Source organism: Heterodontus francisci, chromosome 16, assembly GCF_036365525.1.
Source record: "Heterodontus francisci isolate sHetFra1 chromosome 16, sHetFra1.hap1, whole genome shotgun sequence".
NCBI lineage: Eukaryota > Metazoa > Chordata > Chondrichthyes > Heterodontiformes > Heterodontidae > Heterodontus > Heterodontus francisci.
This window is the reverse complement of record NC_090386.1, coordinates 93,463,254-93,479,755: the sequence shown is the minus strand read 5'-3', so window position 1 is coordinate 93,479,755 and position 16,502 is coordinate 93,463,254.

Here is a 16,502-nt window from a genome sequence, read left to right as displayed (position 1 = left end):
AGGAGACTATTTGACAGTGGGATGTGTGGTCAGTGATAGGAGACTATTTGACAGTGGGATGTGTGGTCAGTGATAGGAGACTATTTGACAGTGGGATGTGTGGTCAGTGAAAGGAGACTATTTGACAGTGGGATGTGTGGTCAGTGAAAGGAGACTATTTGACAGTGGGATGTGTGGTCAGTGATGGTAGACTATTTGACATTGGGATGTGTGGTCAGTGATAGGAGACTATTTGACAGTGGGATGTGTGGTCAGTGATAGGAGACTATTTGACAGTGGGATGTTTGGTCAGTGACAGGAGACTATTTGTCAGTGGGATGTGTGGTCAGTGAAAGGAGACTATTTGACAGTGGGATGTGTGGTCAGTGAAAGGAGACTATTTGACAGTGGGATGTGTGGTCAGTGATAGGAGACTATTTGACAATGGGTTGTGTGGTCAGTGATAGGAGTCTATCTGACAGTGGGATGTGTGGTCAGTGATAGGAGACTATTTGACAGTGGGATGTGTGGTCAGTGAAAGGAGACTATTTGACAGTGGGATGTGTGGTCAGTGAAAGGAGACTATCTGACAATGGGATGTGTGGTCCGTGATGGGAGACTATTTGACAGTGGGATGTGTGGTCAGTGATAGGAGACTATTTGACAGTGGGAAGTGTGGTCAGTGATAGGAGACTATTTGACAGTGGGATGTGTGGTCAGTGATAGGAGACTATTTGACAGTGGGATGTGTGGTCAGTGAAAGGAGACTATTTGACAGTGGGATGTGTGGTCAGTGAAAGGAGACTATTTGACAGTGGGATGTGTGGTCAGTGATAGGAGACTATTTGACAGTGGGATGTGTTGTCAGTGAAAGGAGACTATTTGACAGTGGGATGTGTGGTCAGTGATAGGAGTCTATCTGAAAGTGGGATGTGTGGTCAGTGATAGGAGACTATCTGACAGTGGGATGTGTGGTCAGTGATAGGTGACTATCTGAAAGTGGGATGTGTTGTCAGTGATAGGAGTCTATCTGAAAGTGGGATGTGTGGTCAGTGATAGGAGTCTATCTGAAAGTGGGATGTGTGGACAGTGATAGGATACTATCTGACAGTGGGATGTGTTGTCAGTGATAGGTGACTATCTGAAAGTGGGATGTGTGGTCAGTGATAGGAGTCTATCTGAAAGTGGGATGTGTTGTCAGTGATAGGAGACTATCTGACAGTGGATTGTGTGGTCAGTGATAGGAGTCTATCTGAAAGTGGGATGTGTGGTCAGTGATAGGAGTCTATCTGACAGTGGGATGTGTGGTCAGTGAAAGGAGACTATTTGACAGTGGGATGTGTGGTCAGTGAAAGGAGACGATTTGACAGTGGGATGTGTGGTCAGTGATAGGAGACTATTTGACAGTGGGATGTGTGGTCAGTGAAAGGAGTCTATTTGACAGTGGGATGTGTGGTCAGTGAAAGGAGACTATCTGACAGTGGGATGAGTGGTCAGTGATAAGAGACTATTTGACAGTGGGATGTGTGGTCAGTGAAAGGAGACTCTTTGACAGTGGGATGTGTGGTCAGTGTGAGACTATTTGACAGTGGGATGTGTGGTCAGTGATAGGAGACTATTTGACAATGGGATGTGTGGTCAGTGAAAGGAGACTATTTGACAGTGGGATGTGTGGTCAGTGAAAGGAGACTATTTGACAGTGGGATGTGTGGTCAGTGATGGGAGACTATTTGACATTGGGATGTGTGGTCAGTGATAGGAGACTATTTGACAGTGGGATGTGTGGTCAGTGATAGGAGACTATTTGACAGTGGGATGTGTGGTCAGTGATAGGAGACTATTTGACAGTGGGATGTGTGGTCAGTGAAAGGAGACTATTTGACAGTGGGATGTGTGGTCAGTGAAAGGAGACTATTTGACAGTGGGATGTGTGGTCAGTGATAGGAGACTATTTGACAGTGGGATGTGTGGTCAGTGATAGGAGACTATTTGACAGTGGGATGTGTGGTCAGTGAAAGGAGACTATCTGACAGTGGGATGTGTGGTCAGTGATAGGAGTCTATCTGACTGTGGGATGTGTGGTCAGTGAAAGGAGACTATCTGACAGTGGGATGTGTGGTCAGTGAGAGGAGTTTATCTGACAGTGGAATGCGTGTTCAGTGATCGGAGACTATCTGACTGTGGGATGTGTGGTCAGTGATAGGAGTCTATCTGACAGTGGGATGTGTGGTCAGTGATAGGAGTTATCTGACTGTGGGATGTGTGGTCAGTGATAGGAGACTATCTGACAGTGGGATATGTGGTCAATGACAGGAGTCTATCTGACAGTGGGATGTGTGGTCAGTGATAGGAGTCTATCTGACAGTGGGATGTTTGGTCAGTGATAGGAGACTATCTGACAGTGGGATGTGTGGTCAGTGATAGGAGTCTATCTGACATGGGATGTATGGTCAGCGATAGGTGACTATTTGACAGTGGGATGTGTGGTCAGTGAGAGGAGTTTATCTGACAGTGGAATGCGTGGTCAGTGAGAGGAGATTATTTGACAGTGGGAAGTGTGGTCAGTGATAGGAGACTATTTGACAGTGGGATGTGTGGTCAGTGATAGGAGACTATTTGACAGTGGGATGTGTGGTCAGTGAAAGGAGACTATTTGACAGTGGGATGTGTGGTCAGTGAAAGGAGACTATTTGACAGTGGGATGTGTGGTCAGTGAAAGGAGACTATTTGACAGTGGGATGTGTGGTCAGTGAAAGGAGACTATTTGACAGTGGGCTGTGTGGTCAGTGAAAGGAGACTATTTGACAGTGGGATGTGTGGTCAGTGATAGGAGACTATTTGACAGTGGGATGTGTGGTCAGTGATAGGAGACTATTTGACATTGGGATGTGTGGTCAGTGATAGGAGACTATTTGACAGTGGGATGTGTGGTCAGTGAAAGGAGACTATTTGACAGTGGGATGTGTGGTCAGTGAAAGGAGACTATCTGACAATGGGATGTGTGGTCCGTGATAGGAGACTATTTGACATTGGGATGTGTGGTCAGTGATAGGAGACTATTTGACAGTGGGATGTGTGGTCAGTGAAAGGAGACTATTTGACAGTGGGATGTGTGGTCAGTGAAAGGAGACTATCTGACAATGGGATGTGTGGTCCGTGATGGGAGACTATTTGACAGTGGGATGTGTGGTCAGTGATAGGAGACTATTTGACAGTGGGATGTGTGGTCAGTGATAGGAGACTATTTGACAGTGGGATGTGTGGTCAGTGATAGGAGACTATTTGACAGTGGGATGTGTGGTCAGTGAAAGGAGACTATTTGACAGTGGGATGTGTGGTCAGTGAAAGAAGACTATTTGACAGTGGGATGTGTGGTCAGTGATAGGAGACTATTTGACAGTGGGATGTGTGGTCAGTGATAGGAGTCTATCTGAAAGTGGGATGTGTGGTCAGTGATAGGAGACTATCTGACAGTGGGATGTGTGGTCAGTGATAGGTGACTATCTGAAAGTGGGATGTGTTGTCAGTGATAGGAGTCTATCTGAAAGTGGGATGTGTGGTCAGTGATAGGAGTCTATCTGAAAGTGGGATGTGTGGTCAGTGATAGGAGACTATCTGACAGTGGGATGTGTGGTCAGTGATAGGTGACTATCTGAAAGTGGGATGTGTGGTCAGTGATAGGAGTCTATCTGAAAGTGGGATGTGTTGTCAGTGATAGGAGACTATCTGACAGTGGGATGTGTGGTCAGTGATAGGAGTCTATCTGAAAGTGGGATGTGTGGTCAGTGATAGGAGTCTATCTGACAGTGGGATGTGTGGTCAGTGAAAGGAGACTATTTGACAGTGGGATGTGTGGTCAGTGAAAGGAGACTATTTGACAGTGGGATGTGTGGTCAGTGATAGGAGACTATTTGACAGTGGGATGTGTGGTCAGTGAAAGGAGACTATTTGACAGTGGGATGTGTGGTCAGTGAAAGGAGACTATCTGACAGTGGGATGAGTGGTCAGTGATAAGAGACTATTTGACAGTGGGATGTGTGGTCAGTGAAAGGAGACTCTTTGACAGTGGGATGTGTGGTCAGTGAAAGGAGACTATTTGACAGTGGGATGTGTGGTCAGTGAAAGGAGACTATTTGACAGTGGGATGTGTGGTCAGTGAAAGGAGACTATTTGACAGTGGGATGTGTGGTCAGTGAAAGGAGACTATTTGACAGTGTGATGTGTGGTCAGTGATAGGAGACTATCTGACAGTGGGATGTGTGGTCAGTGATCGGAGACTATCTGACAGTGGGATGTTTGGTCAGTGATAGGAGACTATCTGACAGTGGGATGTGTGGTCCGTGTTAGGAGTCTATCTGACAGTGGGATGTGTGGTCAGTTAAGGAGACTATCTGACAGTGGGATGTGTGGTCAGTTAAGGAGTCTATCTTAGAGTGGGATGTGTGGTCAGTTGAGGAGTATCTGACAGTGGGATGTGTGGTCAGTGATCGGGGATTATCTGATGATGGGATCTCACTTGATTCGGGGCCTGTCTTCTGTCTCACATGCTGACTTTTTTCTGCTTTATTCTCAGCCTTCATTTAAGTCTCACATTATCAACAGCTATTCAAAATCACATTTATAGAGTTTTGCAGCTCAGGCGAAGTATGAAGCTGTGTTGAAAGAGCTATAACTGTTAAAATCCAGATTGCTTGCTTCCGTTTCGTGATATCTTGCAGCAATATACAAAATTGATGGCGTGTATTGCACAAGAACAATTGTTTCTTTCAAGGCGCACTTCATAAAGCGTTCTTTTTAATTCTCTGGGGAAGCCTTCAGTCAGTTTTGCACAGAGTGGCGGTGAAATTCATCTTTTAACAAAAAACAGAGCCGCAATGTTTTCCGTCATTCCCAGGATTTCTGAGAATGTGATCTCATAGCCAATTGTAAATTGCACAAGAAAAGTATACTTTCTCCTGTTCCTGATTAAAAAAGGAATCTTGCTTCTTTAACATTAATGGGAACATGGTTAACATTTAGATCAGACGTCCTTTCTGCTTTTTGTTTGATGAACCATGGTGACATTGAGCCCGGTGGGAGCCGATGCATTGCCTCGGCAGTCCAGATTCAGTCATTAACCTCGGGTTAACCAGATGCCCGATAGTTCACAGAGGCTAAATTACCATTAGTCATTAACCTGTCAGGGCAGTGGGAATACCTAAGAATTGAGCTCCATTTTCACTCCCAGCATACTTAGCTGCTCAACCAGTTTCCCGCAAGAAAATCCTCAATGAGTTCTCACTGGCCAGGATTTTGCAGGAAGCAAGCAACCCCCGACGTCAGGACCCGAAAGCGGGTGCCATGGCAGCAAGGGCAGGGGCACGCTGCATTGCGAGTGGCCGGCGGGTGGGGGATCCGGGCAGTGAGGTGGCTCGGGTTGGGGGAGGTTCCGCCTCAGGCAACGCTGGCGCCATCTTTAAAAGGCAACTCGCATTACTTGTAGATGCAGCAGCCCGGACAGTGCTGCTCAAATTGATGACATGGGCGAAGGCAGATCAAGCATTACTCCATGATTTAATAACGCCTCCTGGAGATACTCCTCGAGGCTGTGAGAGCACAGAGAGAAGTCCTCTTCCCTCGCGATGGCAAGCAGGCCTGGATGGAGATAGCAGAGGAGGTCAGCAACATAGGAATTGTCCCCCCTCCTGGCCACAGTGCTGAAAGAAGGTCAATGACCTGATGCATTCTGGCAAGTGGGTGCAGCACATCATATTACGATTGTAGCCTTAAATGTGACTTAAGGTGAATATGAGATTGGACAAGAGGTTGTCCAGCCAGTTAGTGGAAATGCCCAGGCATTGGCATTGGCTGTCAGATGTATGGAGTGTCTCTGTGCAGGGCACCAGTTAGGCAGCGGTGACTCCTGCACAGCCAGTGCAGATTGGCCACATGCAGGAGGCATGCCTGTGATACCACGATAGACAGTTAGGCTGCCAACAATATAGGAGTCATGTGACTCTGATGAGTGAGTAACAATTGGAATTTATGTGCTTGCGGAAGAAGAGCAATGTAAGGGAAAGGTCAAGAACTGGAACTGTCCTACATCGCCATCCTCACACCTATGGAGAAAGAGGCTTCGGAGCTGTAAGGAATGGAGGCAGGCAAGGCAATTACGGATTGTGAGATGGATGTGGAGCCGGGGGAGAGTAAGTGGCCTAGTGGATGGGCACAAAGCGTTGTGCCCATATGTGCACCACTAATCACATAGAACTCCAGATGATGAGTAGTTAGCGGACATGTTGGAAAGTGCATTGCCCTCTCATTACTCTTCTCTCTCTGTAGGTCATGGACAAGAGCACCCAGCTACGAAGGCTGAGCGACAGCTCTCCACCTCTGAGGAAGAGGAGAAGACCTCAGAGGTTGCACCGTCACATCATTACCCCGCACCCTCCACTAGCGCAGACACTCTCACTCTGGTGGGTAGTTGCACAGAAGTAGCAATAGGGTCACAATTTAGTGAGCACAGTACAGAAGCTCCCGAGGAACTGACAGAGGCAATGACAATTGAGGCCACTCACACTCGAAGAACTGTGGAAGGGCCTGTCAGTGCTCAGCATGAGGCTGATGACATGTCTCTGGAGTCATCAACAAGGCGGCAGATACTAGAGCTGCAGCGTGACGTGCATGAACATCTGGTGAAGCTTCCAGATGCTATGTACACCCATGTAGAGACAATGGAGGAGTCCATCCAGGCCACGTGTGCAGCCATGGCTCTGGCATGTGCGCACATGGCTTCCTCTATCGAGAGATAGGTGACCCTCATGGAGAGCCACATCCATGAGCTCTGTGGAGCAATAGCTGGATAGCTGGGACAAGATGCCTGGTGTCATTGGCAGGTCCTCAGATTACACAGTGGCAAGTATGCCTTGAAAGGCTGTCTGCAGCATCTGGGGGATCTTCTCAGTGCCTCACAAAGCCGCGGAGACCTCAATATGCCAAGGCCCTCTCGGCCTCAGGAAACTAAAGGATGACCGTCACGGTCATCGAAAGCCATGGAGCAGAAAGGTCAGCAGCCTCCGCCTTCCTCAGCTGACAGCGAGGGGGGAGTACCATGTAGGAGCACCTGCAAGTGTTTTTCACATGGTTATATTTTGATATTACATGTCATCTTGCTGTGTGCATGTCTTCAATGAATTCTGAGACAGTGCACCACTAAAAGAATCCTTTACTTTTTAAAAACACTACTGGGCCATTAACAGTTTGCTGCCTCCCACAAAGGGTGTGATGGAAAGGACCACATAGGATGAGGTCAGTGCATTTGCTATGCTGTTGCCTCATCTGATGACAGGTCTAGGGATATGGTAAGGGCATTCAAGGAAGCGACAACAGGACTGCAGAAGACGAAGGAGTTATTGGATTGACTGAGTGTAAGTAAGGCTTTTGTGAAATGTGCCTGTATCAGTGAGTCACGAGCTTCCCTTACATATATCTCATTGCACCTTGTCTGCTGTCCCTCGTGGTCTTCATCCTGTTGCACCTGATCACCATCCCCCCTCCATATTCTTATACTTGGAGGAGGCATCACACTCTAGGATGTCCTCATTGTTCAAAGCCATTCTGCTCTGTAGTGCCAGGTTGTGCAGAGCACAGCATACAACCCCTTGCTGAGATATAGTGAAGTGTTCCACCAGACCTATCCAGGCATCTGAACTGTATCTTCAGAAGGCCGATGGCCTGCTCGATGGTCGCTTGAATTGCGCCATGGCAGCTGTTACTTGAATCTCTCCTCTGCATCTATGTTTGGGTTCCTCAGAGATGTAATTAGTCAGCATCCATCCTTGAAGGCATGTCAAGGGGCAAAAAGGTTCGGCACCTGGGACTGCATTAGTATGAAGGCATTGTGACAGCTTCCTGCAAACCTTGCACAGACCTGAAAGATCCAGTTGTGGTGGTTGCACAAGGGGAAGCCCTTGCTGTTAATGAAGGCTGCAGCCTGGTCTGTAGGAGCCTTGATGGCCACATGGGTGCAGTTGAGGACACCGACACAAGGGGAAATCCAGTGATGGCCCCCATCCTACAATCCTCTCAGCCTGAGTTTGAATCAGTGCAAAACTGCATGTAGTGACTGAGCCACAGACTGGGCAATCCCACCGAAAGAAGGGTCAGCAACGTATCCGTACACGGACACCAGTGCCCATGATAAAGAATTTTGGGATCTGTAACTGGTAATATCACAGATGTTTCAGTTTCAGAGCTGACAGGAGAAGAGCTGAAGCAGAACAGCTCTTCCCAACGGTGGACAGATTTGTGGTTTTCTGGTAGGTTCCAATTTTTTTTTTAATGTTCACCGGAGAACTACAAAGCTGTCTGAAGTTCAAAAGCACTGTTCTCGCCCGTAGCAATGGAGAGCGAGAGAGCGCGCGAGAGGGAGAGAGAGAGCGCGGAGGGGGAGAGAGAGAGAGCTCGGAGGGGGAGAGAGAGAGAACTCGGAGGGTGGGAGAGACAGCGCGGAGGGGGGGAGAGAGAGCGCGGAGGGGGAGAGAGAGAGAGCGCGGAGGGGGAGAGAGAGCGCGGAGGGGGAGAGAGAGAGCGCGGAGGGGGAGAGAGAGAGCGCGGAGGGGGAGAGAGAGAGCGCGGAGGGGGAGAGAGAGAGCGCGGGGGGGAGAGAGAGAGCGCGGGGGGGAGAGAGAGTGGGGGGGCAGAGAGAGTGGGGGGGCAGAGAGAGTGGGGGGGCAGAGAGAGTGGGGGGGGGCAGAAAGAGTGGGGGGGCAGAGAGAGTGGGGGGGCAGAGAGCGTGCAGGAACAGAGAGAGCAGGAGGACACAGAGAGAGAGGTGAGGGACAGAGAGAGAGAGAGAGGTGTGGGAATGACACAGAGGAGGGGACAACACAGAGAGGGGGAAGACACGAGGGAAGCAACACAGAGAGGAGAGGGAGCAATATGGGGTGGGTCAACACAGAGGGGGGGACAACACAGAGAGGGACAACACAGAGGGAGGGAGAGGGGGAGAGAGAGAGAGAGACACACACAGACAGACAGACACAGAAAGAGAAGAGGAGAGAGAGTGATCATGATCACTCCTGACAGATGGACATCTATCCGGAATACTCCGCATTGCTACAACAAATGTGCAGGCAAACATTGACTACTCGTGCAAGCAGAAAAATTCCAGGTACCTCACTAAATCAGTGTCCAACATAGTGATGAGAAAGTAAGTCAATAAATTAGTCTTCTCATTTAAAGCTTCTTCACAAAAATGCACGTGTTGTTGTTTTGATTTATAGTAAAATAATTTTAATGCCTTTATCTTTCCAAAATTGTCTCACTGGCCCCCTATGTAAGACAAAAATTGTAATGTGACCCCCCCCACACAAAAAGGTTGGACACCCCTGCTCAAAGCCTATAACCTTGTGTTTTAAAATAACTTAGCAGCTTGGTTATTTTAAAACAGAAGTTTAAAGGCTTGTGTTATGTAAACTCACTTTAAATTGGCAAAGTCGCTTAGGGAATGATTTGATTTCTAAGCTCTGGCATGCATTACTTTCACTTGGGACACAAGCTCAGTGACATGTTTAAAGTTACTGGACTTTTATTTCTATATAAAAGTCAAAATTCTGCTGCTATCCATTTGGAATCACATTGTTCCAGAACTTGTACTAAGGGGAAAACAGGCAAGAAAATACAAGGAATCTCCAGAAGTCAGCATTGTATGTTCCTCAGGAATACAAGGGTACAGTGTATTGGGGTTGAGTGATATTGGTGAAAATAGGATGCTGCTGACCCATATAAAATAGTTAGTAAATACAAAATAACAGATAGCTTTAATAAACCTTAATCTATGATGAACTGTCTACGATTCCTTAACAAAACCCATGCTGCATTTGCAGGTTTAAAAACTGTTGGGGAAGACATAGTAAAAATGTTTTATATTTTAACGATCATGTTAGAAACAGTCATTAACTGATTTTTTCTGCAAATCAGATTAAAGGACAAGTTTTAAATGTATGTCAAAGATCAGTAACTGCAATGTGCATCATTTACTATCCAGTTTGAGGGCAGATAACCTGAGTGGTCAATGTCATTTGAAAGTTGTCTGTATCATATAATTACATAATGTTATAAGTGCACCTTTGCTAACAGGTAAGAGATTTGGCTTGGACATAAATTGGTTAGTCTGGAGTACAATCTTACCGATAGTGACTGAACATTTTGTAATTGAATAATACATGCAATAACAACTGCTCAACTTTTTGCAGTAAAGCTTTTTGTTCATAATTATCTTGTCAGAGCTGAATCGAAATTGACAATGGTGGATTGAGATATAGATATAAGTGGATTTAAGAGAATTGATTTATTGGAGGAATTGAAGGGCGCTCTTTACTTGTAATTCTGTTTATCGAATTTTGTCACTAGCTTTGGTGAACAAATGACATTTTGTCTATGAGAGATTCTGTTGTTTCTGTATTTTAGAATCCAGGACCTAGTTTAACAGCCTGTCAAGATGAATAAACTAGGCTTGGCTATCTACCGTAAATCTTTCTGTCCTGTCCTGTCCCACTCTGCTTTTCTGTTTTACATGACTCTTCTGAAGTACTATCTGCTCTATCCTATAAAATTCTCCTGATTTGGAGATAGAATCATAGAAAGTTTAAGGCCTCTTTCTATGCCTGCCGAAAAACGATCCACCTATTCTAATCCCACCTTCCAGCATATGCCCCATAGCCCTGCAGCTTACGGCACTTGAGGCGCATATCCAGACTTCTCTTGAATGAGATGAGGGTCTCTGCCTCAACTACCCTTTCAGGCAGTGAGTTCCAGACCATCACCATCCTCTGGGTGAAAATGTTTTTCCTCATCTCTCCTCTAATTTTTCTACCAATCACTGCCCTTTTGTTGGTTACCCCGTCTTCAGACACATATTACAAGCAGGTGGAGAAGTTGCACAAACATTGACCACGGGTTAAATTGTCTTGTGACAATAGCAGTGTGAGAAATCATCCATCTTCCTATTGCTGATTTTTCTACTGTATCACCTCAATAACAATCCTCTCCTTGAGTTTTGTGGTTTATTGGATGAATTTGCACTGCTGACACAACATGAATACAGAGATCATCCGATAAGGTCCATTTACCATCCCATGACATGGCATAGCTAGCTCTATTCTGCCAACAAAAGTAATTTGCTTTGGCATTGTATACTATTTTGCTGGCTAGCTAGCTAATACAGTTGTGCTACCCTCCATTGATGTTTGTATGCTTAGCTGCTTTATTTATAGGGAGAAATGTGTTTTAAATAGGACCATGTTTTGATGGCATTAGATTGGCTATACACTTTATATACAGATTAATTGCACCCACATCTGTGGCTGAGTCAATAATTTTGTCAAATGTCTGTGATGCTACATGTTGATGCCTATCCCTGCACAGATGCCTCTAGAAGATCCCTGGAATGATCCTGAGGCATAGAAATTCAACACCATGGTGACCTTCACTGTCACAGGCATTAGATGCCTGCTACTTCCGATGGGGCTCAGCTCCTCCTCCGTCGTGGCACACAGCTCGGTGACTGCCTCCCTGAAGAGGCACAGTCTTCGGCAATGCTGCTGTTCTGACACTTGCAGGAAGTTGAGCCTCTGACAGTCGACCCGCTGTGGTGAGCAATGTTGTCTACACACAGGAGGCTGGTTGCGTGTCCTCCTCGTCCGTGCCCCCTTCCAGCCTCATGATCCTGTTGCTCCTCTGGATGTCGCTGCCCCGCTCCTGGTGAATGCCTGAGTGAATGATGCCCATTGCAAATTGCTGCACTCAGTTCTCTGGGCCTCCCACAACCACCACCACCCCACCGCACCCCCCCCCCCAACCCGCTACCCTTACTTTGTACATGCGACTGCCAAGTCAGAGAGAACACTCAACCAGAATTCCCCCGCTGTGCTAGCCAGGTTTGTCTTGCTCCTGATTGCTACTGCCACTGTCTACTTAGTATCACACACCCTACCAAGCCATGCTACCTCTCACAAAGGCTGCCAACGCTAACTTATCGCTGGGATTCCGCCTTGTTATAGCTGGCGAAGCTCTGAAGCTCCGTTGTTCCCATGTGCTCCTTGTAAAATGGAAGAAACCTGGTAAAATCGCAGTTAGTTGCCTGTTTAACAGGTTTAATTACCTTCCTGTCACATTCCAGTGTGACCTGCTTCCGCCAGCCCAGCCTGCCTCCAACGTCCTGAGAAACTCCCGGCCACTATTTAAGAAAGTAGTAGTCAAACAAGAACAGGCAATTTTTAAATTTCATTGTTAAAAATATGCGTACTTTAGCTCTATGGGATAGTTTATGTAGATTAAAAGATTATTTTGTGTGTGGGGATCATTTTGCAACAGTTGGTCCCACCTCTCTGCCTCCAGATGAGCCAAAGTGTGAGACCCGACAGGATTCCTGTCAGATCTATCAAAGTCCAGAATGCTGCCTGGTGAACAGGGATAAGCTGGAGATGGTTTGGAACCACAGTAAAAAATGGCAGCCTCAATCTGCTTGGAATATTTGGCAAATAGTCAGCCTTCTAAATTCTGCTGTTACAAACTGCAATGCAGGAATCCACAATTTAATAGGTTTTTTTAGATACATTTATGTATATATAGACTTGTTTCAAGGAAGCTAATTTTTCACAATACAGCCTGTTCTCCCTTGTTGAACAAACAAAAGGAACAAAAAAAATTATCTTATATCAGAATGCAGAACAAAAACAGGAAAATGTGGGGGCTTTGAGGGCATTTTGGTGGTTTGCAAAGGCCACTGATGTTCAAGTTATTTTTGAAGAAGAAAATAGCTGTGTCAGCCATAGTTCATTTGTAGCACTCTCGATACAGAAGACCATGGGTTCAAGTTCCACTCCCCAGCCTTCAACAGAAAATCCAGGCTGACACGCTAGTGAAGTACTGAGGGAAGCACTACACTATCAGAGGTGCTGTCTTTCGGATAAGACTTTAAACCCTGGTCTAGTCTGCCCTCTCGGCTGGATGTAAAGATCTCATGGCATTATTTCAAAGAATGGCATGGGAGTTCTCCCTAATGTCCTGACCAATATTTATTCCTCAACCAACATCACTAAAGCAGGTTATTTATTCATTAGCAAATTAACTGCTGCATTTCCTACATTACAGCAGTGACAACAGTTCCAAACAAAAGTACCTCATTGGCTGTAAAGGAGCTTCTGGGATGCTCTGAGCTTGTGATAGGCATCCAACAAGAACAGGATAGAGCTTCGTTGTGACTCCTTTCATGCCAAATAGCATCCCAATGCTCACTATTACATAAAAACACAGTCTCACTCAAAGAGTGGTTACATGGGGCAGGGAGGAGGTACAAAAGAGTGCTCAGAATTTGCTGGTGCCTTCATGAGGGATAGTGAATAAAAACAGTGCCTCCTGTTCACCTGAACTCGCACACCAAGTATAGCATACAGTTCTCTGACTGCTGCTTCTAGGTGTTCTAAAGAGTGTCCCAGAATGGGCTTTCTGAATCTTTTTTCTCTCTCTCTTTGCCCCACACACCATAAGGAGTTGTCTGCAGTTCTGAAGAAAGGTCTCTGATGTGAAATATTAACTCTGCTTCTCTCTGCACAAATGCTGTCTGACCTGCTGAGTATTTCCAGCATTTCTTGTTTTTATTTTAGATTTCCAGCTTTTATGTAAGGAATTGTCTCGCCATTTCTTGGTAGCTTGCCGAAGTGATGCATTGCAAACATGGGAATCAAAGCTTTATTGATCACGAAGTGCTAAAATGAACATTTTCTTTCTACACCAAATAAGGGAAACAAGCCACCATTGTAGATTCACCAGAATGGTGCCAGAGCTTGGAGGTTTCAATTATGAAGGCAAGTTGCAGAAACCTGGCTTGTATTCCCTTGAGTGTAAAAGGTTGAGGTATTTAAAATGTTAAAAGCATTCAATAGGGTAGATACACCAAAACTATTTCCTCTGGTGAGGGAATCCCAAATAAGGGGGCACAATCTTAAAATTGGAGCTAGGCTATTTAGGAGGGAAATCAGGAAAGTTTTTCAGACAAAAGGTAGTGGAAATCAAAGATTCTCTACTCAAAAGGCTGTGGATATTAGGGCCAAAGTGTTTTCAAGACCAATAGATGTTTATCAGTTAAGGGTATTGAGGGATATAGAACAAAAGTGGGTAAATGGAATTGAGGTACAATTCAGCCATGAATGAGGAGCTGAAGAGCCTCCTATTCCTATGTTAGCATTCATTGAAAACCAGCATTGTTGAAATTGGTTAGATTTAAAGGAGCCCAGGCTTTCTGAACAAAAATGTGTGCCCGACATGATTTATTTGCTCGAGCTTTGAGATGAAAAGGACACTCAGGCAATGAGAAAACAATTCTCCCAAGTCAAAGAAACAAAAAAATAGAAAATAAATTGGAGGTTCAGCACCAGGACCCCTTGGAATTTTATCCTAATGATTCCAAAGTTTGTTGTTCAAAAGTTCTTCACTTAAGAATTAGACAGGAGAGAAACCTTTGAACTAAAGGTTACTTTTTTGTGGGAGGGCATCAAAATTCAAACACCGAGTTAAACGATAAAAATACCATGGAATTTTCAAATCTCTTGGGAGGTACTTGAAGCCAGTGTTAACTCATTAATTCCTGAAGTTCATTTTAAAGGCACTCATTTGAAACAAAAATGGTTTTAATTCTCATCCACAGGGACTAACCATTAACTTCAATCCCATGGAACAGACATGTATCAAACTCTGCAACAAACAGGCAAGTGGCATAGGGAATTTCTTACAACTATTATGGACTGTTATTAAACAAAACAGTCAGAGAAAAGGCAAGTATAATTCTCCAACAATCTATTATAAGTAACTTGGTTGCTTAAATGATTGCAGATTTATATAACTTGAAATGTCAGGATCAGTGCATTGAAAGAAATAAGGTTTATTAACATATAGTAAAGGAAGTGCATTCCGGGCTTTTATTTATGTTGGAACTGTTGACAACTTTAATCATTTGGTGTCTACTTATGTGGCAAAATATATTCGGATTGCAACAGATATCCAGTTTAAGAAACGTGGCATTGTTGATGAAATGATATTTTCCTTAATCTTTGTTATATGGAGAAGAGAATTGTGGATATTCAGCAAGCAAATTGTTAAACTTCACAAAGTTTTAGACCAGAAGACTTCTAGAATTAAGAGTCAGGCGATTTCTGCAGAACAGCTGCTGTTTTTGTATATGTATATGTTGTGGAATATAACTGATGAGTTTGTTTGTGTTCATGACCTAGTCAAACTAAATTAAAAGAGGGCATCTTTTGTGGAAATGTCGGAATTTTTAATGCACTTATTTTCACCTCCAAAACAACTTTTCCCTACGGTTCCCAGAAACTATCGACCAGAAAAAAACAACCAAATTTAAGACCTTGCGTGATTCAAGCAGACAAACAAATCCCTCTAGTATCCAGAAGCGCATCGCGTGACACAATTGGAAAGTATGGAGGGGTGACAGCGGAGATTGGCAGAAAGCAAGGCTTAATTGAGTGCAGCTGAATTACGGGATGGGTGTCATGGGCTGCTTATTTTCATGTCTATACAGAAAAGAATTTAAATGATACTATGCCCCCTTGATGTATATATGTAAAATTTTGCTTTTGGAATTATTTTTTAACTCTGTAATATGTGAATATTCACATTGAAAGCATAATGAAATAACAACTTTTTAAATTTTATGTTGGAATTTTCTGCTGTCTACTCATTGGAGTTCAGCATAATACACCCTTCAGAGACAGCTGATAGGGTCTAGATCTTTGTTAACGACTTAAAGCATTTCACCCTTAAATCTGCAGTCATTTACGGTTACTGTTTAAAGCTCTATCTCTGCAAAGAGCTATTCAGAGACTAGTTTGATATTATTTATTACCATTGAGATGTTAGGGAGAGGGTGGGGGAATTTTAACTGAAATAGGTGAATGGGTTTGCAAGTGGGTGAATTGGTAAAAGGGCTGAAAGTACCAGCGCGTCAGGCAGCTGACAGTAACCCACCGAATTCCACCTTTAACCTGAACACACTCTGCTGCACACGGGAAACCGCTGTGGGACAGGCGAGTTGACATTAAGAGCTGTTTTAATTTAGGAGTTAAATTTTAAATGTGGGTACACAGGTTTCTCAGGATTCTTGGAACTTGCCAGGGAAATCCAGGCAAGAAGACAATGGGATCTGAGGGGGAAAGAGCAACTGATGGACAAGAAATACTTTAAATGCCAAGATCTTATACCTGCTTCATTACCTAGGAGAAAGACTTTTGCTCACAGAACTTGTTCTGCTTTGGAAGTGATTTCCAATACTTTGGAGGTCATTTCTACTACTTTGGTGTTAGATAAATTACATAAGAAATAGGAGCAGGAGTAGGCCATTTGGTCCTTTGTGCCTGCTCCACCGCTCAGTTGGATCGTTGGCTAATCTGCTACCTCAACTACACCTTCTGGCACTATCCCTATATCCCTTAATCCCTTAGTATCCAAAAATCTATCAGTCTCAGTCT